The 27,778-nt window shown below is 40.1% G+C and overlaps 1 protein-coding gene across 2 annotated transcripts in view; it reads left to right on the top strand.

Annotated features, from left to right (window-relative positions):
- The first annotated feature begins 3,505 nt into the window (after nucleotides 1-3,505).
- Nucleotides 3,506-27,778, top strand: part of OSBPL3 (oxysterol binding protein like 3) — an 85,389-nt gene continuing 61,116 nt past the window's right edge. For both annotated transcript variants that reach the window (XM_066318898.1, XM_066318889.1), the window contains exons 1-2: nucleotides 3,506-3,719; nucleotides 22,243-22,361. The gene's annotated coding sequence lies outside the window, so the exon portion shown is untranslated. The remainder of the gene's footprint in view (nucleotides 3,720-22,242; nucleotides 22,362-27,778) is intronic.

Here is a 27,778-nt window from a genome sequence, read left to right as displayed (position 1 = left end):
TAGGGCTCTGATCATCATACAAATGATAAGGCACAATCAAGATTGCTAAAAGTATTGTAGAAGTTAATGAATTTTGCAACACATATGATATGCTTTTACCTCAGAGGTATCCAGGAGGGCTCTGAAGGGAATTTAACAAGGCTAATTCTAGCTGGGAAGACAGACAAGTCATGGAAGACCTAGTAACCATGGCCAGGTGAAAAAAAGCCTGGGTATCCTAGGGAGATAGGCAAGCATTTAGAAGTATCAGCAAGAAAGACACATGAAAGGTGGTGCTGATAGCCCCCATAAAACCAGCCAGTAAGTGCAACAGGACAACAGCAATGTTTGCCAAAGCACTGTCAATGGGATAGAGGCTCCTCACTGGTGACAAAGAATAACATAGAAGGTACTGGCATAAGGACAGAAATTACATCATAGGGAGGGCTGGTGGAAAGAAGAAAGCTATCAAGGACAGATTTATTTTTGTGCATGAAAAAAGATGTTTCTGAATTTCAAGACAGATAACTCCTGCCCAGGACTGAAGATATATGTGCATAGCCATCAGAAAAGTTAGACAGATGAATCCAATAACTTTGCAACATGCACAACTCTTCTGCTGCTCACACCTCAGCCACAGAAATACTGACAAATATATCCATCTGCTATAAATGTAGAAACTCTTTGCAAAACTTATTTGTCAGTTGTTCAGCTCAAACCACAGGAAAAAACTTGTTTCTCGTAATGAGCCTTTCTCTTTGTGGTCCATATACATGGAATGGAAACTAGGTCACTCACTGGACTAAGATTGCTTAAACATGAAACATCATTGCTTGTCTTTGAGTTCAATAGGGATGCAATAATTATTTTTACCTAATAATTAAAGGAAAAAAAATCAAGCTGGAAATCAAAAGACTATCCTTTTCATTGCACCACTGGAAACATCATTATGAATTGTCTTTACAAAACCACAGGAAAGAGCAAGCTAAAAGAACACACATTTTGGTAGAGTTTTAATTCAGACAATGTAATTTCATTCTGAATTATAATAGATCACAGGGAAACTGAATTTTAAAAAATACCTGTTGGACTATGCAGAATAGAGTTCCTCTTCTTAATAGCTCTGAAAAGATTGCTGTGTAATGAGGCTGCATCAGTGAGAACAGAAAACACAAAGAGCAAGGATAAATTGAAGGTTAAGTGCATGTTGCTGAGGAACACCCTAACCACCTTCCTTTTATGTTTATAAACCGGATGAGTTTGTGTTGATTGATCTATTAAGAACAAAACCCAGCAATCTATATTCACACAGAGGCTTTCTGCCCATCCATTTCCCCCAATGTGTACAACCACGTTGTATTTTGCCATCACAGCTTACGAACTGTCACTGTTTCTCTGTGTGTTTCTTTTCTAACAGAAAGAATGATCTTATTCTCAAAAGGCTGGTTTTTACTTTATTTCTAAACTTTTCTTTAGCACAGGAAAACAGAGCACTCCAATTTTTTTTTATTGTTTCTCTTTGACAGAATAGAAGAACAAAAGGAAAGGAAATAAAGCAAAGCCCTAAATCTGTAAGAAGATCTAACTCCTTCCTGATGTAACTCCCGTGAAATAATGTAATATGGCCCATGGATGCACCCAGTCCATGTCTTTTACACAGGAACAATAGAAGTCCTAAATTTTTGAGGAATTTCAAATAGGGCAATATCTATAAAACAGGACTCAAGATGGAGATTTTGGTCGGGAAGAGGATTTTATTTTTGCAGTTTGTGTCTTTTTTATTGCAGGGCCTGGAGATTGTACATCTTCAGGGAGACACATGGTTGCTTTCTAAATTAAAAGGTGGTCTGAGTTTGGTTTTGGTGAAGAACAGGCCACACATGCATAGGAAACATGCTGTTACCTAACAATGTGCTATTACATCATTGGAACACTAGAAAGGTGTAACATCAACATATTCCAGGTGTCTAATTTTTCCTTAACTGATTTGATGCTGGAACTGATTTGGTGCCTTTAGTTCAAAAATTGTGCTCTTTAAAATGGCAAGGATTGCTAATTTTGTCCTAAAACCTGGATTTATAAAATCAAACTTTTATAAAATCTGAAACCCAAGGAATTGCTATATGCTATTTTTAAACTCTACTTGTTTGCAAACAGATATATACCCTCTGGAAATGCCAGAATTCCCGTACAGCAGTAACTTGGAGCTACATTAAACAATGTAATGAAAACTAAAACTACTTCTGTTGCTTTTCATTGACTTTTATGCTTGATGCTGACTAAAAAGTCGTTGCTTCATTATGTAGGCTGCATCTTAAGCTATCATCAGGCTGTACAGCTACAGTCAGTAGCACAGGCACCAGAAAGCCCTCTCTGCTGTAGCATCATCACACAGGCCAGCTCTGAAAGCAGCTTTCAGGTTGTTTGGGTCACTCTGCTGCTGATGGCACAGGAAGCCTTCAATGGATGGTGTTCTTACTATAAATTATATTCTGTGGCCTCTTTCATGCCCTCACAAGATTTTGTTCAAGGTGCAATGTACTGCTCTGCTCCTGGTCTACGCTACCTCAACTTCCGATCTGTGAATACCATTCCTAACTTTTGGAATGTCAATTAAGCTTGCTTTTCCAAATGCTTCTGCTCTTTTTTAATGCTGTGTGATGGTACACGTGAAGAAAAAGGCTTCTGTTTCCCTCCAGTCGAGAAAAGCACCGAGTTCTGAATGGAATTGAGAAGTAGCTGATCAGTTTTGGGCTTGTGAGTCTGAGTAAAGAAACCGGGGTGGTTCTTCCCCCCGCCTCCGTTTCTCCTAAGTGTGGATTAAATCGCACTTTGTAAGTAAAAACGGTGTGAATGGTGTGCCAGGTCACATCCCGTCTACCTCCTCGCAGGCAGTAACAATTTCTGGAAGATTTAGCGTACACATTCAGGGTTCATGGAAGACGTCCAGCGCGCTTCTAACGGCTTGGATCTAATTAGTCATTCAAGATGTTTATTTTTAAATAAGGTACAGAGAAACCCGATAATTTTAGGATGCCGCTGCGGGGTGGGGGTAGGGGGGGGAAGACGGGGCGGGCTGGTTCTCCCACGGAGGAGCTTTTCCCGAGCCGGATGGCGAGGTCGGGCGCGGGAAGCCATGCCCGCGGGCTGCTGCGGATGCGCCGATCCCCCGAGAAGCCCTCTCCGCCGGCGCCCGCTCGCACTTCGCCCCTGCGGCGCGGGAAGCCGCGCCCCGGGGAGCAGGCGGCTCCGGGAACCATCGCTCCCGAGGCTCCCTGAGGGCCGCCGCGGGATTAGCTCCGCGCCTGCCCTGCCCTGCCCCGGCTGCTTAGGGCGGGCTCGGGGGCTCAGCTCCGGCTTAGCCCGGGGCGCTGTCCCCGCGTCCCCCCGGGGCCGCTCCGCACCTGTCCGCGGGCGCCGCCCGTGACGTCATGGAAACACGGCTGGCCCCGCCCCCGGGCGGGAAGGCGGCCCCGGGCGGCGGCGGCTCCGGGCGGGGGCAGCCGAGGCTCCTCCCGGTGGCCGTCAGTCGAGCGCGGCGGTCCCGCCGCCGGTCCCGCTCGTGGGCGCTCCCCGGCAGCCGGAGCGAGCGCTCAGCGCGGACCGGCCCTTTATGCTGGCGGCTGTCGCTCCTGCCAGGCTTCTTCCTTCCCTCCTCCCTTCCTCGCTCCTGCCTGCGGGGTGCCGCTGCCCGGGGGCCATGGCGGGGGCGCCGGGCGGGCCGTAGGTGTGGAGCTCAGGTGGGTGTCCGCCGCAGGGACGGGACGGGGCGGCGGGGCTGGCGCCGCTTCTCCCGCTGGAGCGCCGCGGGACGAGGCGGGCCGGGACGCGGCACCCGGCGAACTCGGTACGCGAGAGAAGTGGCGTTTTGGCGCCCAGAAAGCGCCTTTCTCGCCCGACCGGCAGCGAGAGCGGCCGCGGCTGCCGGCCGGGGCAGCGCCTTATCCCGCCTGCCCCGCCGAGCCCCTGCAGCCTCCCCCTGCGGCTCTCGGGGTCTCCCGCCGCGCTGTCACAGCCCCACGAGGCTGTTCCGGAGCGACAGCCAACTTAGACACCTTCCCTGCTCCGGGAGGGTGCCGCTGAGGGGTTTATTTGGCTGCCGGCGCGCTCCGTGTGGCGCCGAGACGGAGCGAATTCCAAGGGAGCTGGGACACACCGGGCAGCCGCTGGGCTGGAGCGGCTCTCCCGCGGCGGCGGGCTGTGGAATGGAACTTCAGAAATCCTGGGCGTGTTGGCAAAGCCGTCGATCTCTGCTCAGTCTGTGGTTCTCTGCGCTCATGTAAAATAACGAAGAAAAAAATGCCAGCATTACTATTATTAATTTTATTTCTTGCCTCTATCTTAAATAGGTTAGTTAAAGCCAACCTGTTCCCAGGTTTATTTAATTTCCATCTGAGGACCAATTATGAGCTTTTAAATAGTCCATTATTTGAAAACTGTTTGGTGTGAAGTTCAGTGACAGTGAAGTACTCTTCATTGAGACTGTTTTATTTTTACTAGGGGGATATCTAGAATAGCTAGAGAAAAGGACATTTAATAAATGTAAGGTAATTTTCTGCCTTATGTTTTTGTCCTGGGCCACTAATGATGGTAACAATGCTCTTCTCTCTCTGTTTTCTTGAGAAGGGACAAAGCGAACAGTTGCTTCATCACTTGACTTTCATCGATTAATCATAGAGTTCAGAATGTTTCACTCATAGAGTTCAGAGTGTTTCACTCTACCTAATTTCAACAGAGCTTGTAAGTCCGGTTTGGGTATTTAAAGCATGTGTTTTCATGAACACTTTCTGTAAAGCCATGAGTAGCATCAGTTTTAATTTCCATGAGCTTTGATTTTTTTTATTGTTTTAAATTTTTTTAAAAGGTATTTTTAAATAACACTCCCCAATCTGCACTCCCAATAGACTAAGCTAACTAGTTTTCCATTGGGGCTCCTATCCATTTTCAAAGCAGCAGCATTCACAAGTCTTGATTCTCTTTCTCTTTACTCTTACATTGCCTTCCCCACACATTGCATTAGGCCCACTTATGTCCTTTCTTTTATAATTTTATGTAGTATCTGGTTTTGCATACAGGAAAGGTGGGAGGGACTTTTAGGTGTTGGAGATGTTCTCTGTGTGTGCACTGAACAGTTGTGGTTGTGCTGAAATTATTAGTGTGTTCACCAAGGACAGGAAATGATGGCAAGGCTCAGCTGGAGTCTGCCTGTTGCAACACTGTGTGTGACTAGCTCATTCACTGTTGCAAATGTAAGTATACTGTATTTTATACAAAACCTTATTTGGTTTTTTTAAGTAGATGTGTGTAAAGAATTGGGTCTTGTTCAAACCACATCTATTATAAACAGATGCGTGTCAGCTTAACTCCCGTGTTTGTTGCATTCTCTAGGTCTTGTTACATACTGAGGAGAAAATAGACTCAAACATGGCATTTCCCCAACCTTATGGTTTCTAATTGTAAAACTGGCTTTTCACTTTCTACAAATGGTGCTGTTAGCTACCAAATGAGAAAAAGCCTCTCTATAGAAAAGTTAATTTTTAGCTTAAGTGCTGATATGTTTTAGGTTTAAATTGGATTTGCTGCGAAGTCCATTTCAAAATCCTGCAGTGATGAACAAGGCAGCAGAATGTTACTGTTCATGGGGTACTTTTACATGTCAGAAGCAGTGTAGTATCTGTATCAGCATATTTTGATCTCATTAAATATAATCTACTTTACGACAGCGAAAATTTGACTTACCAAAGCAGCAAAGTTTTGCTGGTAAAAGGCTGGGGTATAGATACTGTGATACACTGCTACTAAAGTACCAAAGAAACTTCTAGGAGAATCTAATTGCTTTTTTTTCTGTATCAAGTTTCAGATAATAGGATGCAGATACACTGAGATCTGACGAACAACTCTCTGGACCGGGACTAATGTGTTACCAAATTTACCCTGCTTGGCTCTTTGAGATGCTGGATTTGCATGTCTGTCTTCTGCATTAGTGATTATGTTCAAACATTATACTTTGGGGGTCTGTCACTGTTTTTAGGCTCCTGCAGCTGCCACTTGTGCTATGTCCTTGAAATACATATTTCATTGCTTGAGTTTCTCATTTGTATGAAGGACCAGGAGGTTTTGTGTATTGTAGCATTCTGTCCTGTTGTGGGTACTTGTCTTTATTCTGCTGACATAAAATGTATCTCCTCCACGTTAATCTCTAATTATCTTAGAGGGAGCTTTTCTGTCTGCCTTCAAGGTTGAGTGATGTGGGTGTTGATGCTAATGACTATGATAGCCTAGGTGAAGTTGTAGGCATAATAGCTGAGGAAAGCACAGCTCTGGGTCTGACCCTGGGAGGCAGGATATCTGTAACTTCTTTCAATCTGTTCTGGCTTGTTACTCATGCAAAGTTCTTGAAGATGCTTGTGGCTTTTACATAGGGTTTATGTTCAGAAATAGATTCTATTATATATGAAGCTATGACATGAATGAACAGCGTTGGGGTTTTGGAACTCTGTCAGCATGAAGCTCATGCACGTTGTTGGAAGTCACTTGAAACATTTAAAAATAAAGTTGAGGACAGCCTCAGCTGGGAAAGAAAACGGAGAACTTGAACAAATTCTGATTTTCTGTATTCAGCTGTTGCAACTGAGATAATTATTAAATGATGAGAGCTGTTGTGGCTGCTGGGTTGGTTTGTTTGTTTGTTTGTTTGGAGGGTTTTGTTTTGGTTTTTTCTAAAATACAACTTCAATGGCAAGTCTGGTACCTGCCTTGCTACTAAAAGCGATGAGGACCCTAGGAATGGCAACTGAAACTGAGAAATGTGCTTGGCAATTGCAGCTCAGCCTCTACTGTCCTGCCTGTCCGGTGTGCCTGACTCAGTGCAAGCTCCTTAGGGTAGGAGTCACGTGTTGGTGTGTGGCACCGAGCACAGCAGGGCCTAATCCTATTTCAGTGTCTGGGCACTCCATGATGTTAACCACGAAAGTAAAGAAATAGAGTTGAGCTTCTTTCAATCTGGCAGGTGCTGAGCAGTTTTTGCAACGTCTGTTTGCTATTTGCTAATGAGTCTCAGTTTTCGAATGCAGACTATTCTAGACTTGCCTCTTGAATTGTGGAAAATAGGTACTGATTAGCAAGACTTGACAGGAATCCCTGTTAAGTGCAACAGGAGGAACAAATAAGAGAGAGAACTGACTTTCACTGACCTCTAAGCCCTAAGCTGAACTTGTACATTGAGAGTTGCTGTGTGCATCTAGCTCTTAGAGATATCTCTGAACTGAATAATTGTACATCTGACTGTGAGACAGACATCCTGACATAAAGATAGTGGCTGCCTAATAGCATTTGGTAAGTCACAGGAGGAAGGCTGCAGATATGATGTTTTATGTGTCTCTGTTGTTTGTCAATATTGTGACTGTTTAGACTGAATGTGAAAACTCATCCTTTGAAGTCATTGAAAAGCACACTAGGCAAGCTCTGCATTCCTTGTCCAGCCATGAGGTGTGTGTATACACATCTGGCTTTAGATTTTTTGCTTTCAAGCTTGGTTGTAAGTACAAGTACCTGAACTGAACATTTTCTCTCTTCCTCCTCCCCCTCATTTTAAGCTGTGGGGACTTGATACCAGAATCATATTTAGTTTGGCAAACATGGTGCTGCCATGTCAACACTTAATTATTTCCTTCTGAACATTTTCTTTGGCAATTATATTAACATGAGTGTGCAAACAAATCTCCCTTTCCTCTGCTTTCCAATGTAATGCATAGATTGAGAATAAAGGACATTTTTCTTTTGATTCATCTTTACATATTAGCAACTTTTTAAGTCATCTTCAGATTCTGTCTGCCTGCTTGTTAAACATGAAAAAAAATCACAGCAAAACCATGGTAGTATGTGGTGCTACAGTTGTCATGCAGCACTTGTATGTAATTTCTGTACTTAGAACAAAGACAGTAACAATACCAAGTAGTAAAAGTGAGAAACTCATCCTTGTTTGTAAGTTTCCCTGTATACTGAAGTGATATCTTTTGAATTTCAGTAGTGACTTTTTTTATCATTAGAAAAAAAAAGAAGTGTTGGGATTTCTGGCCATTTTGCATATCCTCTGATGAATGTTTTCAGGGTAAAAATATGAAATATTTCCCTTACTGAATGTAGTCATACTTTTCTCCCATCTTAACTGCAGCCAATTCTTTTATCATTGTTCATGATGATCCTGCAGAGTCTGTTATCACAACTGTAATATCCTGTCTCTTGTGCCAGTCACTTAGGTCACTTTTAGGTCACTTCTCTCTTATCTGATGCCACTTATTCTCGTGATTCTGGGGGCTTTTCCTAGTCACACTTTTTTTGAACACTTTTTAACTGTTCCAATTTTAGTCTGTTCCACTTTCATATAGTTGTTGGTGAAAATGAATGAAACTCCTGGTGTAAATGGTTGTGGTAAGGAGCAGCTGTGTGTATATATTCCATTTGTTTCACATGTATACTCTGCCCAGAGAGTAGCTGAAACCCCTGAAGAGACAATTTCTGAACAGCCTGGCAATCAGCAAAAGAACCATGTGTGCAGGAGGCTTTATCCTTCTCAATGCACAAGCCCATCTGTGTCACTGTTAATTCTCCTTGTTGCAGAAGGTTAAGTCCTGGCCTTCAAGTTTTCATGTGAGCAGGGTAGGATATAGGTCTCTGGTACTACTTTCTTCCATCCTGCCAGTCACGGATGTTAAAAACATTTTGTTGCAACGTCTCTCTTCTCCAAGATAATTGCTTTGTCAGTGGGCCTAGGAAAAATAGCCTTGAGGAGGGATAGCATTACTTCATGCTCATAGTTGCCGAAGTGAAATGTACAATTCTTATTTTTACAGAACTTTTTCTGTCCTGTGTGCAGTGACAACATATGACTTCGAGACCAGTCTTGCTAAGAGTTACTGTCAGAAAGGTTCTGGTGCTACCTCAGGCTGTGAGGCATAATCGTGGCATCTGCCCTGAATATAATGTGGAATGCATCTTGCTCATACTGGCAGCTGAGACTACATTGGCTGTAACTGTGCTGCCAGAAAATAAGTTTGTTTAATACTCTGATGAAATACTGTATTCTGAAGGAGAAAGAATGATTCTATCATTTTTCAGTATCTCTTGCTCGTGACAAATACGAATGCTGAGATTCCCTACACAAAGCTTTGACAGCATAAAATCTGAATTTAAGTGCATTTTATGATAGGAGGAAGGAAGTTTCACTGTGAACGTGATTCAGTCACCAACAGTCTCGTATACCTTAAAAAAAGGAACAGTCAGTGTCTGTTAATCTTCCGTGGTGGTGCTTGACTGATTTAAAATACCGATGTGTAAATCAACAGTAGCAACAGTGATCCTGAAGACAGGATAGTGATTATTGTCTGTGTATTTGGGAGCAGATGAAGCGAGCTCCAAAGGATGTGGGCTACTGAGTCTCTGCTAGTTCAAGATGACTGTGGTTAGGAGTTTGTGGTGGCTTTCTCAGGTTCACTCCCTGTTACCTTGCTGCTTGCCAAAGGAAGGGCAGGCTGGTACTTGCTGAGAGATGCCTTTCTGCAATTTGGTAGCTGTGTGGGGTTTTCCCCCTCAGCTGGATGCATCCGTGTTTTTGCAGCATAGAGGCACGTGAGCTCCTGGTTCATGGGAGCTGTGCAGCCATTTAGGTGGCAGGTCCACCTTTTCAGCAGTGGCTTCACCACCTCCAAAGAAGGTAGGTCACCTAGAATGCGTCAGGCTATTTGGAGCTGACAGTTTTGCTGCAAGATTGAAGGTACTTATTATTTATTATTAAATAAGCAGTATTGGAATAAAGAAACCAAAAAAAGGGGAAAGAGATTGAGACTATGCCTGAGGAGAATGCTTCTCCCTAGCTTTTGCTTTTTTTATTTTTCCTCCCTATTAAGAGCAATTGATAGGACTCTATGGTCTACCCTGGACCATCTGTCCATGTCATAACTCCATCTTATTTGCTGTTACTGTTAAATAGGGTTAGCTGAATCAGTCAGAACAGCCATGTTCAGTTTCCTTAAAAGATAACATTCTGATAACTGCTTTGTCACCTCTTAAGATAAGTGAGAGGACCAGAGACAATGGGCATTGAAACAGGGGATGTTCCATCTGAACATCAGAATTTTTTTCCTTCAGTAAGGAGGGTTAATGAGCACTGTCTCAGGTTGCCCCGAGAAAATGGAGTCTCCTGGATGTGATCCTGGATAACCTGTTTCAGGTCATTCTTCCTTGGGGGTGGGAGGAGGAGCTGGACCAGATGCCCTCCAACTGGGGTGTCCCTTCCAACTTGGACCATTCTGTGATAATTTTACTAGGCTATTTTGAAGGTTACTGTAGTGCAATTCTGCTCTTCAAAATCCTAGATGAACAAATTAATTTTAAAAGCCGGCCAGAGTCTTGATGGCTTTTTTCTGGTCTTGCCTGGGCCTTAACGAATAACGAACAATAAGTAACCTTGGGTTGGGATACAGATCATCTCTCACACAACAGGGTGCACCTATTGTTAGAGTAGGCTTTCTGTGAAGGATTGGTGATGTCTGTCTGAGAGAATTTGAGTTTTAGGAAGAGCTAGAACTACTGAAGTTTTCGAATTTGCTTGATATTGAAGTCAAATAACAGCAATATGTATGTGAAGAGAGGAGAATCTAGGCTAGATCTTGTCCTGTTATTGCACTCCAGTAACAACCATGTCAGGGAAGAAGGGTTAATGTTTCTTGTTTGCTTTATGATAAAGGTCAAACAATGGAAGGAAAAGAGTTTAGGTGTTGGTCTACAGGATTTTGTCATATCTTGGCAAGAAAGAAAATGGTTTTTAAGATGTGAATTCAGTAGGTGTGCTCTTATTAGTGTCAACAAATACTGTTTAGTGAATAGAATGATGGACAACAGAAATGTATCATGGACCTTCATTTGCCTACAGTTGTGGTATCTGTACCACTTCTAGGCTGAGAAGGCAGCCAACTGGCTTTAGATTCCAGGAAAATTTCTGTGCCAAAAATATCAAGCCACAAGCAAAGTATTATGATTGATTTTTGTCTTCCTTAACTGAATTGTACTGATATTGTTTTACTGAGTGACCTAACTAGGAAGTTAACAATTCATAGTTCTTACACTACTGCCACAGCTGCTGAAATTCAGGAAGTATAAAACACATTCATTCTTTCCTGTTGTTTAAAAAAAAAGTATCAGTGAGTTTACTTGCAGATTTCTTACTGTCTTTCAAATCCACCAATTTCAACGGTAAGACATTAAACCAGAAGCACTCAAAATTATGATAACTTTATAAACCTTATAAAATGAAGGCTCCCTTATTAAACATCTCCCAGTGCTTAGAGAGTATCAAATTGCTGAGGAAGGGGGACTTGCTGAGGTAGGGAAGTGCTGCTGTGGGTTAAGTAAGTTCTTGCCTTTTAGCTAATATCTAGTTTGTTTTGTTGAAACAAGCTTCTTTAACATCCTATTTCTTAGAACTAGAATACAAATGCTTTGCTGAAATCATGTTGTTTCACTCACTGAATAAATATGGAACTTCAGATTCAGAGATAAGAGGTTTAGAATTTTCCACAGGATGGCTGAATCATAGTCTTCTCTCCACACAGGGACACAATTTTACAGCTTATTTTCCTGTGTATAATACTATATTGTACTTTACTACTTGAAGTTCAGCAGGCTCAATGCTTGCGCTTGAAAATCAACAACAGAGCCATTGCCAGGATAACACTTTTGTTGATGACACTTGCTGGCTGTTTGCTTGTTTTTGAAAGAAGAAAAAGAAAGCAATGTTAGGCTTTGACAAAATGCCATATTTGATAAGTGTGGTTTGTAAATTCTTCTTTTTCCTTTATTGCCGGAACACTTAAGTACACAATATCACTTTCTTCTGCTGTGTCATGTGTGTGCAATTGTTGGTGTACTGAAGATGCCTTGCAGATTATATTACATTTTAAAAGATCAGGTTTCAAGTAAGGGGACACCATTGAGTATTTTTAAATGCATTCAAGTAATTGTTTTCACCAGAAAAGTTTAATAATACGCTTTTAGTCGTAGTTGATTACTTGGATCATCTGAGCAGGGAAAATGCAATTTCCCATTTGTTTCTGGCTGTGGTGTCAGCCATCTCTGTTTTTAAAGTGGCTTTATTAATTTCATAGTAATTCGGTGCTTGAACAGTAGCTGTATCTCAGTGACATCAAGTGACTGTTCTCACTTTGAGAGATATCAGCTTCCTGTTTGAAGAGGCTTAAGAAATCTTGGTTTCTGGGGCACAGCTCAGCATTTGAAAACATTGGTGTTTTCCTAACTGTGGGTGCCATTTCAGCCTTGGCATTCCAGACATGAGAGTTCACACTGAACTACCAAACACTCCTTGTCAAGTGAGTTTGCATTATTTACTTTAATATGACTAGAATGCAAGGTTAGCATAAACACACCCTTCTATTCAGTGCAGGATGGGAGTTGTTTGCTTCTGGTTTTCACAAATTTAAATAGTATTTCAGTCTCCAGAGCCCTTCCCACAAGGATCATCTTTGCTTGCTGTGAAGTGAGTTTTATATTCTAAGCTTAAAAGAAAAAAAAAGTTCGTCTCTTGGCTATTAGAGAGATGCAATTCCTTTCTCACTATGGCCTGTCTCCCAGCACTCACATCTTGCAGAACTAGAATCCTTGAGGGATCTTCTTTCTTAATATCATTACTCAACATTCTGCAAGTGTATTGCTACTTGATCTACCTTGTGATGGCTTACTTAAGAGACATGGTATAAGCTGTGCATTTGTTGTGCATTCATTTATTGATAAAATCATGTCTTGTATTAGCTCAGCATAATGCACTTACAGTTGAGAGGAAGGATGGTGTTCGGTAATGGAACTAGAGATGAAGGGTGGGAAAATAGGGTTTTATGTTTTTTCTTAAATATTAATGTACAAAACTTACATTCTTCTATTTTTATTCTGGCTTCCTGACTGCTTTTTTATTTCCTTGTGGGTTGTTTTGGCCCTTGAAAATCATGAGGGTGTTTTCAGTAAAACAGCCAAGTCATCTTATGAAACTGTTTTGCCCAGTCTTTGAATGCCACTGACACATTTGCATGCAAAAATGCTTTGTGAAATGTAGAAGGAGTGCAAACAAAAATTGCAAGGCATAAACGGGTTAGATTTGTGCTCGGATTGACTTTGAAGAAGGGAGATGTTCTAATCTCCTACTTCCTCCTTGCACTGAGATTCTGAAGTGCTTGTTTCTCTTTGTCTGAGTCCCAAAACGCTGGGGACTGTAGCTGTCTTTGGAAAGGCAAGGACATGCAAAGCATTGGCATCAAATCAAGAAGAAAATATGAATGACTTTCATTGTCAGAATTGATATAATTGAAGCTACCTATGACTGGTAGCCTAAACATAGATTCTAAAACACATACCATTTCCTTGATCTGCCACTTTTAAAAATTACATTCCTTAAAAAAAAAAAAAAAAACCATAAAGACATGCAAAAACTTTGCACAGAAGAAATACACATAAGCAAGTAATTTCTTTTGAAGTGAAGTAATTTCTTTTTATTAATGGAAACCTAAGAGTATTAAGGCAAGGTCAGTTTTCAGCCCAGATTAAATCAGGGATAATAACATTGGCAAGTGGTATATAAAACTTCCTTGTTGAAGGTGGCTGTATTGACACATAATACGACTGGAAGAGAGTTCCTGGAGTCTCATGTTCAGTATTTGTTGTAGTCAATGCATTTGTATATTCCCTTTTGTAAAATTTCCAAGCATCATCTTAAAGTAGTTAAAGCTTGTCTCATTAACAAATTATTTCAAAGCTTACATGTTTGGATTAAAACTTTATTTCAGAATTCTGACTAAAAATACCCACAACCAGTTTGTATGTCCAGCTGGATAAAATTGATATTTTCTTTTGATATTTGTAAGAGCATGTGCACCATTTGTAAAGGGATTTTCTCTCTGTTTGTGTAGAGGAGACTCTTTTTCCTCTAGTCAGTTTAGGAGACTTGCATTTAGACTTGAAGAGATGCAGGGAATCTTGTGATATGGCTGATTAGGTATGCTCATGGTATTCATTTCAGGACAATATTCTGCTGTCAGTCTTCCTTGCATAATCTCACCTGTGTCTTAGGTGCTATTTTTAAATTTCCTGACCAGATTAGATACTGGCCAGATTTTTTTTATGCTTCCCTATATATCTCTGTAGGAAATGCCTTAATTTATGTCACAGGTAGCTTTTTTCATTGATCAGACATGTATTCCATGCATGTGTGGAACATTTCTATTATCTCAGCAGATCTTGTGCTTGGCTTACTCCTTGGGTCCTGACCTTGCCTCCAGGGCTGAAGAGCTGCATTCCCTGTCACTGCTTCTGTTCATGTGGCTCCTCTCATGTGGTGTCCTAGTTGTTCAGTGCATCAGATGTGCCTCTGTACCTTTTGTCAGCAGCAACTTTTAGGAGACACCTCAAGTCCATTGCCAGTAGTAGGACTATTAAATAAAACTAGCTCCAAAATAATTCTTGGCAACTTCTTCTGGTGTTCCATGTCCAGCCTGGTAATTTCTTACTGTCTGCAGCCAGTCAGTCACTTAGCAATTCTTCTACCAGATAAGATCATTACCAACTTTTTTAATGCAGCTGTTGTTGAGTCCATATGAGATCTAAGATTTCACTTGTCTGTTTTAAAGTTTTTGTAAAAAGTCACTCTGTTACTATTGACTGCATGGTACTGATTGTAGTAGGGCTGATGTCATTTTGCTTTTCTCCTCTCAGCTTCAGCTCTAAAGACAGGTATTCTGTTTGCTCTCTTGCCATCAGAGAATAGCTCCAGCTGGGTTTTTTGTCTGCTTTAGAAATACAGATTATAGGTTTTAAATTATTTTATTGGCTAGAGGTGAAGTAGACACAAAAGCTTGAGGATACATGAAAGTTTTACTTGCAGCTCCATGTACAGTTTAATTTGCCTTTTTATTTTTTTCAGAAATCTGCAGTTGTTTCATCTGTTTTCCTTCACACATGCTCAGGAAGATGTTACTTTTAATTTCATGCTGGTTTTGTTTGTTAACAGCTCTGTTTCACAGTCAACATCCTATATTTGTTTCTTTACTAAGAAATTTTCACTTCCAGGTTACTACTTCACACTGCTTCTGTGAGTTGTTGAGTTTTGTTTCTAATGTGTTTTAAATCAAATTTTTTAAGCTATAACTTTATTCCTGTACTTTTAACATCTGAGGCGCAACTTCTTTAATCAACAACTTCTCTGCCTTTTGGGAGCTGTGGTGCAGTGCTTATCTAGTTGGGCTTGTGTGATCTTTCAAGTTACCTACTGCATGCTGCATCCCATGAGGCATTTCCAGATTTGTTTATGCACATTTTGTGAAGCAGCAACTCAGCATTTTCAATTCAGAGAGTCTGAACTCCTCAATCTACCTGACTCCTTAAACTTCATATGAGTCAGAAGTTAATCTCTTGTAATGCCCAACTCACTGGGATATTTTTCATTCTAATAAAATAAAGTCTGTAGCAAGGCTGGTTTCTTTGAATCTACTGTGGACTCTGAGCAAGACTGTCTTTTTTAAGTGTGGCTGGTTTTGTTTTTGTGGTTTTTGTTTTATTTTTTTTTACTCAGTCGGATTCCATAAGTTCTTTTGCAGTGGTGTGTTTGGTGTGTTTTTTTTATAAATCTGACACAGTGTTAAGGGATGCATATTTGAACCCCTACGTCTCTGGGCTTTTTTTTTTTTTTTTTTTTTTTTTTTTTTTTTTTTTTTTTTTTACTAGCATGTGCTTTTCATTTTGTTTTAGCCGCTAAGATGCCATTGTCCCTATGGTATTTAATCTTGTATTTAATTCCGGTGCATTAGTTTCGTAGCAGAGACCTCTTTTTTGTGAGTACAGAGATATGTTAGAATGTTTTATCTCGTCATGCCTGTTTACCCAGTCAGCCTGCTTGTCTGCCTGCACCCTGTTCTAATCTGTGCTAGGACTTTCAGCCCTTTATCAAACAATCAGAGATAAGAGTCCTTCTTGGTCACATTCTCTTTTTCCTTTACTTGTGCATCGAGGTTGGATGTGGAGGTTGTGTGGGTGCCCAACAACTCTCACTTCTTGCTTTCGTCTGTAGCTCCCTCCCCGGGTGTGTCACCTTGTCCTTCACGGTCAGTGTCCTTGTCTCATAATTGAGAGTCCTTGAGCAGGAGAGTCCTGCTGAGTGACTCTGAAATGCTGCAATGTTTCACCCATCTTTCTCTCTCCTCATTATTTTAATGCCTCTTTATCAAGTCGCTTGAGATATAGCTGGATCAATTGTTTGAAGTTCTGCCATATAAATAATCTCTAGAGTCTGTCCCCCCCTCCTTAAGTAACCTTGAACACCCAGATAGAATATAGCTTCGAATCAGCAGGGAAATACATAGAGAGCAAGGGACAAGAGGAAAGCCAATGTGTGAAACTGTTCACTTAAACGTGACTTCTTATATTTTATAAGGGTACCCCCCTCATGTTGAATTTAAGTGGGTATAAATAATTAACTGAAAATACTTATATGTCATTTTCTTTCAGTCACAAATACAGTAGTAGCTGTTGCCAAGGTTTATCAGCAGCTATTGCTACAGCTAAGGCAAATTTGCAGGTCATCAGATGTAGAGAAAAATCATCTGGTAGATAAATAGATTCTGGAATTTGTCGACATCTTGACTGGTCACATCTATTTGATTTTTTTTTTTTTCTTCAAGAAAATGTCTCTGAATAAACCTACTGTGATTAGGTTGAAGTTTCTGCAGGATAGTGTTTATTTATTCTGATGGATGTTATATGTTTGCTCTGATTGATCTTATTGTTTTAAGGTAATTGCTTTTGAATTAATGCTTTCATGACAGTTTTGTGAATATTTAGGCCACAATTGTCCTGACCTGAGGCTGATAATGCGCCTTTTTTTTTTTCTTTTTCTTTTCTCCTTCTTTTTTTTTTTGGTGTGGCTTTCTTTATATACACGTGACTCTTAAGAGGGGAAGGAGTTACACTGTAGATGTTCTAGTTTTGGAGAGGAGAGCAAAATCTCTTCAGTATTATGGATGACAAGAAAAAAAATTACCTTTTTCTGGTATCTTTTTTGTCCTGCTAATCCCCAGATCCAGATTTAGAAGCATTATGTGTCTGTCCAGTGTAGCTGCGTGGTTTCTTTCTGGTCTGATGCTGCAGTTGCGTTGGCTGATCTCCACTGTTCCTCCTTCCTTTCGCTTGTGTGGGTTTTCCTACTGATTTCTTAAAAGGCAGCATGTGGTGTGTCTCTACTCACTGCACCTCACATGGTGATTTCAGACGTGGGGAGAGGCTGTTTGGTGCTCAGGACTTGTGCAGCCCTGGCTCACAGGCTCCTGCCCTGACTCTGGTTGCTGCTGCCTGAGAGCCAACAGCTCAACTCGGCAGAGCGCCGTGGAGGTCTGGGGCACTGAGCTCTGATTCATGACAGCTAACACATAGCTGGAAGACTATATTTATCCGCAGTGTGTGCATCATGTTTTGTACACTTTGCGTGGTTTTTTAACCTGCAGTTGTTCTAAGTAGTCTGTTGTGATAGGCAGAGTTTTAAAATAAAAACGTGTTCTGGGAGAGTAACCAGAATTAGTGTACAAAGTGCCTCCAGTACTCATCGCTGTTTTTGATGCTATTTACCCACACTTTGATTTGTTACTTCAGAAAGAAAAATCTTAATGAGGAATGAGTGTCATGATCTTGTGCTTTACCAGAAGTTGGTAAATGAGGTCTGCACCTGCACTGACAGTAGGGAGCCTTTCCGCTCTGGGGCAGCTCAGCTAGCAGTAGGGGACAGATGTCTCAATGCAGAACAGTGCATATCAGGAGACTTGCTTTAAAACCTCTCTTAAACAGCAAACAGGCAGAGTTCATTTAACCTGTCTTATTCAGCCTGGTCTGCACCTCAGAAATTGTAGGTCAGAGGGCAGAAAATCAGTGGCATATTACCTTTGGTCCTGTTCAGTGTTGTAGGTACTTCTTGGCAGCCCTCCAGGCAGTGTTTCTAAAGTGCTTGCACAGCTCTAACACAGACAATCCTGGAATTTTACAGCTGAAGTGAAGGGCCAGGTAATGTGGCATTTGGTGATTCATATGGTCTGGTAAATAGTTTATTTTCCATAAGTAGCATTCTTCTTCTTTTCCCCACTCAGTAAAGTAGAAGGGAATGGGTGAAACCAGAGAGAAAATAGTAAGATGGTCAGATGATGGTTTGGAGGGGAGAGAACAAAGTTTGGAGTTCTGGCCTAAGGATTATGGGAAGACTTGTCATTGCAGCAGTGATTACTTTTTATTTAACTCCATGGATTGTAGAAAAACTGTGAGCACTTTAATTACATAATGACCTCTAAAATGAAGGTGAACAGAAATGCTGAATTCATAGAATGCATTTCTAGCTGTCAGCGAAATTTTCTGAGTGAAACCCGTTATCAGCTCAGAGAGGGGAAAATGAAGCTTGCTATGTGGAACTCTTAGTTACATTTTTTGGGATCTATATTGGGTATTAGAAGGCAGAAGAGAGAATTTGTTACATGCCTTTATTGGAGTGCCACAGTCTCAGCTGTTCCAGCAGATTTTGAAGCCTCTTGTGTAAGTTGTGCCAATACAGTGGCTGCAGGGAAGGAGCAGGCTGTATATGAGTGTGCAGCCTTGCTCCTCTTCCTGCCCCGTGGTGCCCAGCAAGGTGGCACAGGAAGGAGTGTGTGGGCACCACAGCAGCTTGCTGGCAAAGACAGCATCCAAAGAAGCACAAGGCAAGCAAGATTTACAGTCTGCTAATAAAGCAGCAAAATGGCTTAGTTTGAAAAGGTATGCATGCTTCCATCACCTGCTGTAACTGGAACCAGAGTGTGGAACAGAGAGACATTTGGTCTCTTGAAAAACAGGGGTTCTGAATGAGTGTTGGAGACTAATGTAATCATCTTAATGGTTTGCTTCCTGTTTCGCTGTGGTAACATGCCACTGTGTATGCCTGTGTGCTTTTTCTAACAAGAAGATTTTTCCCTCCTTGAAAGACAGAAAAGCTGAAGGGGAGCTATTAAATTCTGAAAGCTATATTTAGCTGGGAGCAATTAAAGCTAGCACTGTATAATGACACTTGAGACTAGCTTTTCCATCAGGCAAACGGTAAGGTTTTAATGTTTGGTTTCAGTCAGACTTGGCATTACTGTTAACTTTTGCTTGCATTCATGAGATTCCGCATTTTAGAAGGTGTGTCTAGTGGGGGTTGTTTGGAGAGGTTATTTGCTTTCTTACTGTTCTCCCTTTGTTCCTGCTTCCATTTTCAGTGCAAACCCCCATAGTCTCATGTTGCTTTTGAAAGAGGTAGTTCTGCCTCTACCCTCCAGTCAGCAGATGCCTGGTTTGCTCTTTTCATCATCTTTATGCTTGCAGCATGTTGATGCAGTGAAATGACTCTGCAAACACTATGGCTAAAAATTTGGCTTTTTCCCTCTTTAGTTATTAATTGGATTCATTTTCCACTCTAATTTCACTCTGTAGTCATGTTGGGACCAGCTTTAGTGGAACTTGCTGTGGGGATAAATGGCTAACTTATAGAAGGGAGAGAATTGGCTGGTTCTTCCCCAAGGGCCCAGTTCTGCTTGATGCAGACTTACACCAAATGGCACTCTATTGCCAGACCGAATCTTTGCTGCATTCCTGGTAGGCTCTTCTGGAAATACTTAGAAATGTGTGGCTTCCTTAGGACTAATAGAGTACAAAACAGCTTAATTAATTGTTGTAGAGTTGTTAAAAGGTCAATTATTGCATGCTCATTATTTTTTTCCTTGGGTACCAAATAATTAATTTTCTGCATTAAATGAGCATCCCACTATGGTGCTCACATGAGCTATAGTCATCCACTGTGAGGTATGTTTATTGCTCAGTTTGTTCTTCTATTCCAGTGCATCAGCACTCTAGAATTTTTCTGGTCTAACGTTATTGAGTGTGTCTGTACAACTATGGGTTACTTTATTACACAGACACAGAAAAAGTTATAAATCAATCAGCCGTGCCTTTAAACTGATCTGGATTTCCCAGATGATTTTAGAAATTGTGTACCTGTGTTGCAAAATATTCAGAAGCAAAATTGTATGAGTGCTTCTTTATGCTCACTGATCAGAAGAGATCTCTTGAGTACAGTGGTTTGGGGACCAAGGGGGAAGATGGAGCCTTTTTTGGAACAGCGAACTGTGGGGGAAATTTCATTTTGGAAGCATGAAAACTTGATGTCCATGCAAAAAATGGGAAGACTGTGGAATAGCAAAGGCATCACTTGGCTTTTTGAGGTGGCTGAGTGCTTGATACAACCATCAGCTTCCTGAACTCTGGTGGCCTAAGGTGCCTTGTGAAGGATGCTTGGGCTGTCTCCTTTTACCTGTCACTTTCCTTTAGGGTCATTCTAGGGTCTCTGTTACTTTGATATGATATGTAATATACTCCTAGTAACTAACTTAGTTCTTTGTAACCTATGCCGGATAATTTTTTCCTGTTTTTCTTAGTGTTCATGCAAATAGCACAGAGAATTAAAGGCACAAATCTTTCAGATCTAGCTTGCTGGGTTTTTTTCGAAGGCCTTTTATAAGGTTATTTTGTTGCCTTAACCATGAGACGTTTTTAATATATGATTAGTTGGAAGTTTCAAATGTAGAACAGCTTAATTTTTGAGTTACTGGGAAAAATGCCAGCCATAGATTTGGGAAAGTCTGAGTAATAAAATCCTAAAGCTGGTTCATTGCTCAGATATGTTGTTATAGCAGCTGCCTCTGCCCACTGCATGTTCCTACAGGCTAAAAATGTCAATAGACTCTTATATTAATAGCTATTTTAGGACTCTAATCTTAAAAGGCAGTACAATAAAAGAACCTTAGATTGATCAAAGTTAACACATCAAGTGCTCTTTCTTACTCTAGTTTAAAAAACTTCCACCCTTAATACTTAGATGATTAAAAATGCACAAGTTCATGTGTTGAATTATCCTAAAATTAAATCACAGATGTTTAAACTACAAACCAGATGGGGACACTGGTATTTCTAGGAATTGATATAGGAAAAGCAAGAAATTGAGTGTAAATGTGAAATTAGGCGATATTAAATGTAGAAAGCTGACAGGAGAAGGCAAAAGTATAGCTCAAAACTTTGAGTTGAAAACAGGGAAAAGAATTTCCTATTTCCTTGGAAAATACGCTAAGACTGTAAGAATAATATTAAATAAGGGCAGTAATGTCAATTCAAGAAATTCAGAAGAATTTAATTTCAATACTGAACTAAAGCTGTAATCTGCCAGTATGCTGTCAGTAATAGCTAAGAAAAAGTTAAATTGTAACAGTAATCTAAATTCAAAACTGTTATCACAAGTAATTTGAAGAATTCTCTGTTTCTAAGATTGAAGAAAGATCGGGAAAGTCTCAGCATTGGAGAAAGCTTAACCATGTGCTAGTTTTTATAAACAATACATGGTACTCAGACACTGGTTTTCCTGGGGCTGATTGATTGCAGACTTTTGGAAAATTAATCATTAAGCTGGTGTGGGAACTGACTCGGTGCAGTAGAAATTCAAATCTAATAATTGCAATGAAGGACCATGCAATCCATGAATATAAAGGCAGACTAAACCATTGTTCCTTTTTAGCTCAAATGGAGCACGTTGAACTATCATAAGCATTTTCTGTTTGATAGTGTTCACAGTGAAGTCCTACCTACAGGCTGCTAAAACTGTAGAAGAAGACTGTCTTCAGAAAAAGGGCATTTGACTAAATGTCAGAATGGCTGAATAATGATACAAGTTTGTCAAGGAGTAGCACCCTGGCATCTGTTTCTGTTCATGATTCTTCTTTCTTGTTTTGTGCTGACAAGATGTTTGGGTGGGTTCTCCACAGCCTTAGTAGAGTTACACATTTGTGTAGAGTTCTGGATCTTCAGGGCAAGAAGGGTTTCTGTTACAAAGTGCATTTCTCTCATAGTGTATTAGTAGACTAAAACTCAAGTTGCTTAGTTATATGGGAGAGTGTGGCTAACCTGAATTTTTAATGTGTATCTTTCAGAAAAAAATGTCAGCTGTAGATGCTGTATTTTAGGGATATGTTTTGGAAGCAGAGAATGTTCAAAAAACAAAGCTGAAAAATTTTCATTCATATATTCTGCTTGTTACTTCTCTTGTGCTTCTCAGGCGTGAAAGGACAATGCAGCAGGAAGTTTTATTTCTCATCTGTTTTTTGTTTTGTTTTTCAGATCCGGCGCAAGACTCGTGAGCTTGCCACATCTTGCCTAATGGTAATAGCTCATACTTTCACTTCTGTAAGAGAAGAGATTTGGATACTTCCTAGTGGCAGTGATGTTACCCACTCACTGTAAGTCAGTCATCCTTCTATCATGGCTGTGTTGCCCTCCTAGGAAAGCAAAGGTTAAATTGTTGTGGCGCCTGTTTTAGCTTAGAGCATGATCAAAGAAGCTGTGCAAGAAACTTCTTAGTATAAAGAATCACTCTGTTAATGGAGAATGGGAGAGGACTACAGCATAGCTGTGAAGAGGCAGCAGTTCAGTCCCCTTTTGGGATAAGACATTGTGCTTAATTAGATGTATAGAAGAATAGAAGGAAGTAACAAGGATATAGAATAGGTAAACCTGAAGTTCTGCTGATGTAACCTTTTATTCTGCTGAGACAGGGGTAATTCAAAAATACCTCAAAGCTGTGTTACTTTTGAGGGAAATGGGGGGAAAATACCATTTGTTGGGTTGTACTGTGTTTGGGTTCTCTTCAGTCTAAGGCTTTGGGGTTTCTGCTGATCACTCACCAAGTCAGGAAGGGGGACTCTCACCCCTTCAGTGGTTCAATCACCATTGGACTGTGTGATTTGTGTCTCGTTCTGAAATGTTCTCTCTGAACTGCAGACAAATGTAGGACTTGGGCAAGGTTGAGATTGTTATTGGTGAAAGCAAAAGACTTCTTGTCCTGCTGTTGGATTCTTTTGCCTGAGTGTTCACTAACTGTGAGATTTAGCATTAGGAGAAAATTCTGTCCTGAGTCCTATTTCCAGTCATGGTACTTGTGGCATTTTATCTTCTCTAATAGTTTGTAAATGTAGTCACAATGCATTCTGAATACTTAACAATTTCTCCTTGGGTGTAAGAACATTGATAATGTATTTATCAATGGGTAGCTACTTGTGCTGCATTTCAACTTTTTAATATTTGTATATGTTCCTGTGTGTATAAATATATATTCTTGTTCTTTTAAACCTGCAGGGACTAGATAAGTATTTTAGATCACATAGGGAGATTAGGATGTTGTAGGCCTTATGTGCATGTAATTTACATATTTGATTGCAGTTTTGGAAGGCTGGGTATTCCGAACTGTGCAGTTCTTACAGTCCTGTATATGAATTGATGTTTTTAAAGTCTATCTTGATTGACTTACATGGATCTTATGCTTGTAAACCAGAATATAGTGCTGCTGTTTGCATTATTTTCTATTGTACTTGCACCTGTGTCTAAGTTGGCTTAATCAGTGCTTTAAACTTGGTGAACTTTTAGGCAGAATCTCTGTTTCTCTTGAGAGCATGTAAGAGGTATCACTAGCTCTGTGATGCCCGGTAGGAACTTTCTTTCCTCTGGAAAGCTGGAGATGAGTCATGAGAACTGAAGTATGGAGCAGGCACAAGGACTGAATCTTTGCTAGATGTGACTGCTGTAAAGCACATTAAAAACCACATATGTTTTCAGCTTCTCTAAATTAGAAGCTGTAAAGGTGTCAGTGGAGGAGAGCAAGGAGTGGAAAATACTTTCACTTGGTTATTTCTGTTGGTAGGTACTGCCAATAACCAACTGCTCCAATGGGAGGTGCCCAGTTGCTATAGGATCCTTTTACCTATGAAGACAGTGGAATTTATCAACGCTATTACAAGAGTTCGCTGATAAAGTTGGGAAGTTTTGTGTTTAAGTAGCAAACCAAAGTTTTGTGATTGCCTGAGAAATGCTTTGAAAGCATTTCTGTACAAGGCAGAAATGAATATGGACCTGCCCCACCCCAGTGTGCAACATGTAGCAATTTTATTTACAGAGGGGGTTCCTGTAGAACAAATATGGTTGTGACTTCACAAGGAGTCATGCAGGAAACCTGTGAAAGACTCTGGTCAAGACTTTATCTGCTTGTCCTGATTTTTCTAGTGTTCCCCATTGAAAAGCAACTTTGATAGCAAGGGTGGCAGATTTACAGGGATACAAAACTGACAGCATTTGAACAGTTACAAAAAGGAAAATTTTCATTGCTCCTCTAATAGCTGCAGCAGAAGACTGAAATGGGAATTAGGATTTATCTTAACAATAATGCTTCCATTTTCACAGTGACATGGTACAATCCTGTTGGTATATGTTCTCAGAATGCATTAATGCTTTGTAACATCCTGTTTTTGAGATGCCTGAAATCTCCCATTAACACATGGTACGTTTTCACTGAATATCTCTATCTTTTGAAAAAGGAAGGAAACAGTAGCTGGTGCTCAAAGTGAATTCACTTTTAAGAGGCTATCTTAAATTCACTTTTACCAGCTTGAAAATTGAATCTTTGGCTGTTACAGAAGCAACTTCTGTGTGTCACTGAGCCTTTAGAAGAATTCTTTACCGCTCTCCTGAATGTAGGAAAATACAGTGAAAGAAATGATCTTCAGTCCATGTAAATTTTAAAAGAAACTTCATGGAAACCTTGTGTATTCTGGTCTTTGCTGATAGTCTCTCTTAGTTTTGCCAACCTAAAGTTCCAAGCTGGTTCTTTGGTACAAATATTGAATACATTGACTATTTGGTTTTATCTCTCTTATGAAAGGTATTTAATTTTACTTTTTAAGCTGAATATTGGCAGCTCAGTGCTGTCTGCTGTCTCTTTACTAATAGTCTTATATGAAAACTCTTATACAGAAAAAATTCCGTGTTAAAATACGTCATTTAGTACTTCCTCTGAAGGAAAAAGAGGCCAAATCTTAGCATGCATATGCTTGTAAATGCAAAAATAGCTAATGTATAACCCCAGCTTTTGTGTACAAGCTCATGAGTATGAATTTAAGCCGTATCTCTCTGATGTATTTCTTTTGGAATTAGCTATGAATATTTGTACTAACTTGTCACTGGACAAGTTAGTACAAATATTTGCACTAATATGCTTGCAGTACAAGTTTACAAGCATAGGTAAACTTCCTGCAAAACAAAGTGAAACAGGGAGGAAAAAGGCTGTTTTTTAACTTCCTGTCTTACTAATTGCCATTGAAACAAATTCGTTTTATTATTTTTTAAGGCAAAAACAAATGTTACATCTGAGTATCATGGATGGCATCAGTGTTTGGGAGGGGCAAATAAGCAGGCGACCTATCTCATGGAAGAATGATTTGTATTTTTTTAGTTTTAGTCATAATACTTTGATCTAAAACAGAAAACACTGCCTAGACAGAGGAACTGTTTGCAACAAGCATACTGCTGATTTTATGCGATCTCAGAATAAAGTAATTTTTAGGACTTGCTTCAATAGAAAATAATTGTTTATGAAATTACAAAAAGAAGGATGAAATATACAGGCACAGTTTAATTAATACAGCACGATATTATTTATCATTTAATTGCATCTCTTAGGGCAAATTGTTGCTTGTAAATGCCAAATGTGTCAGGCTGATGTTTGGCTTGAGGTGGTGTGAACTCCTTGACTCTGTGGTGCCAAGGTGACAGACCATTCTCCCTGGATTAGGGACAGAGTATGCCGCACACCGGAAAATTCAGGTCTTTTAGTAGTTACTGCTTCCTACTTTGCCAGAGACTATGAACTTAAAGTGCTTGAAATAGCTAATTAGCATAGCCAAAAGTAACTTAGAAGATCATGAGTCTTGTCTTATGTTATGAAAACTTTAAATTCCTGAAGTTTAAATGCAGAGGAAAGTTAATGACTGCTCTGTGTCTGGTTGTGCCAGATACAATCAGCTGGGAACAAGTTGCCTTCTTACTGACATTAAAGTGAGGATCTTACAAAGTGAGATTCTGCATTTTGCTTACAGAAAGTGATACAGATAGTCCATATTTTACCAGTGAAAAGGTTTTGATCACACCCTCACTGAGCAGAAGTGTACACTTTTCATGGACTCAATCCAGTGATGTACATAATTTTCTTGTGTGGAGAAGCCAAAGAACTTGCCTCTTCTTTTAAGAGCAGCTCTAAGAGACCATCTCTTAGTTTATGTTTGAACATGTGCGTCTGCCAGCCTTATTGTTTTGAAAAAAGATGGGGTAAATTTTTCTTCTTTGTTAATGTAACCTCTGGTAATTTCTCTATTTGTCCACCAGCTGAAGAATAGAAATAAAGCCAGAAATAGAAATACATCAGAAGGCAGAAGGTTTGTCAAGTTTCAAAGGTGGCCTTAGAAATGAAGACCAACAGCTGTAGTAGCTGTGTAGTTGTAGAGCTTCAGGGCCTCTCTTTCCAATTGTGCCACAGCAAAGGTTTTGTATGTTAGCAAATTGCAGGAGAGTGGAGGAGAAGATTGCAGTTGTTGGTGGGCTCCTCTAGAGTGGTAATGAGGATATGAGACTGAATCCTCAATCCTGCCATGTGTGATAGTGGATGAGATGTGGCTTTGGCCTCTCTAGTGGCTGTTGCTTATTCACTGATTCCTGGTTTATATGCCTTATACTCACATTTGCTTCAGAGAAAATGTCATATTCTTGTTTTAATTCATAAGGTAGGTTCTCATAGTGCCAGGTATTTGAAGACAAAATGAAAATTACATTGTTTCTTTAGTTTGGAGGAAGCTTCCTACTAAGCAGAAAAATATTATGGTTATTGAAGTAGTTACTTCTCAAGGAGAAATAAAGATTACTTTTAAGACTGAGTAAAATGTTAACAGTATAATTTTTTGAGCTATGTCTATAAAGTACTGTGGCTTCTTCATTTTCAATCACTGGGCTTCTGTTATATTAATGTGTTGTAATCTTATTTTATCCTTGTGTGCTTGCCCAAGAATGTAATGTTGTAGATTTTTTGTTGCACTTCTTATCAAACCATATATGAGGGATGAAAAATGGTCAAATCTGATGAAGTATAGTTATCAATGGTGATTAATAAACAGATGTTTTTATTGAAAATGTAACATTTGCAGTATTTGTTTAATGAGTTTTTTAAACTTATCCAACTTTATGCATCTCACACACAAAATGTCTGTTGTGGAAACACTTGCTATGGTGACCAAACCATAGCAAGAATTTTTCAGAATAGAAGTACATTCTCACATCAACTTATGTTTCAAGAGCATTAACATTCTGAGAGAAAACCAAGAAAGCTGTTACCTGACAGGGAGTAAAACACACGGACACAATAGTGAGCATCAGAGGAATGATGAAAATAAATTGATGATAAAATGATGAAAAGCTTTAAGAAGCCTTCAATGCATCAGCATGTTTTACTGTGGCTTTCACTGCTCTTCCCTTCAAAGAAGTCCAGGTGACTTCTCTGTCTCCAGATCTGGAGGAGACCTGAGCATTGCTGCTGTGTTTTTGGAGGACAGCAAGTTATTAAAGAAAAGGAAGTTTTCGATCTAAGACCAGATTTCATATGATGCTTTACCTTGAAAAGTAGCAAAAATTATTTTTTTCTCCTTAAGATTTGCCCATGGTATGTTTGTCCCCTGGAGTTTTTTACTTCCAGTGCTTAAATATCTGAACAATTTGATGACTATCCACAGGTGCATTTGAATGTACTTCAGGCTGTACTTTATTTTAAACAGCAGGAGTTATG

The sequence above is a fragment of the Sylvia atricapilla genome, chromosome 1, assembly GCF_009819655.1.
Source record: "Sylvia atricapilla isolate bSylAtr1 chromosome 1, bSylAtr1.pri, whole genome shotgun sequence".
Taxonomy (NCBI): Eukaryota; Metazoa; Chordata; class Aves; order Passeriformes; family Sylviidae; genus Sylvia; species Sylvia atricapilla.
The sequence above is the reverse complement of the archived record's forward strand: the minus strand, read 5'-3'. Positions and strand labels throughout refer to the sequence as shown.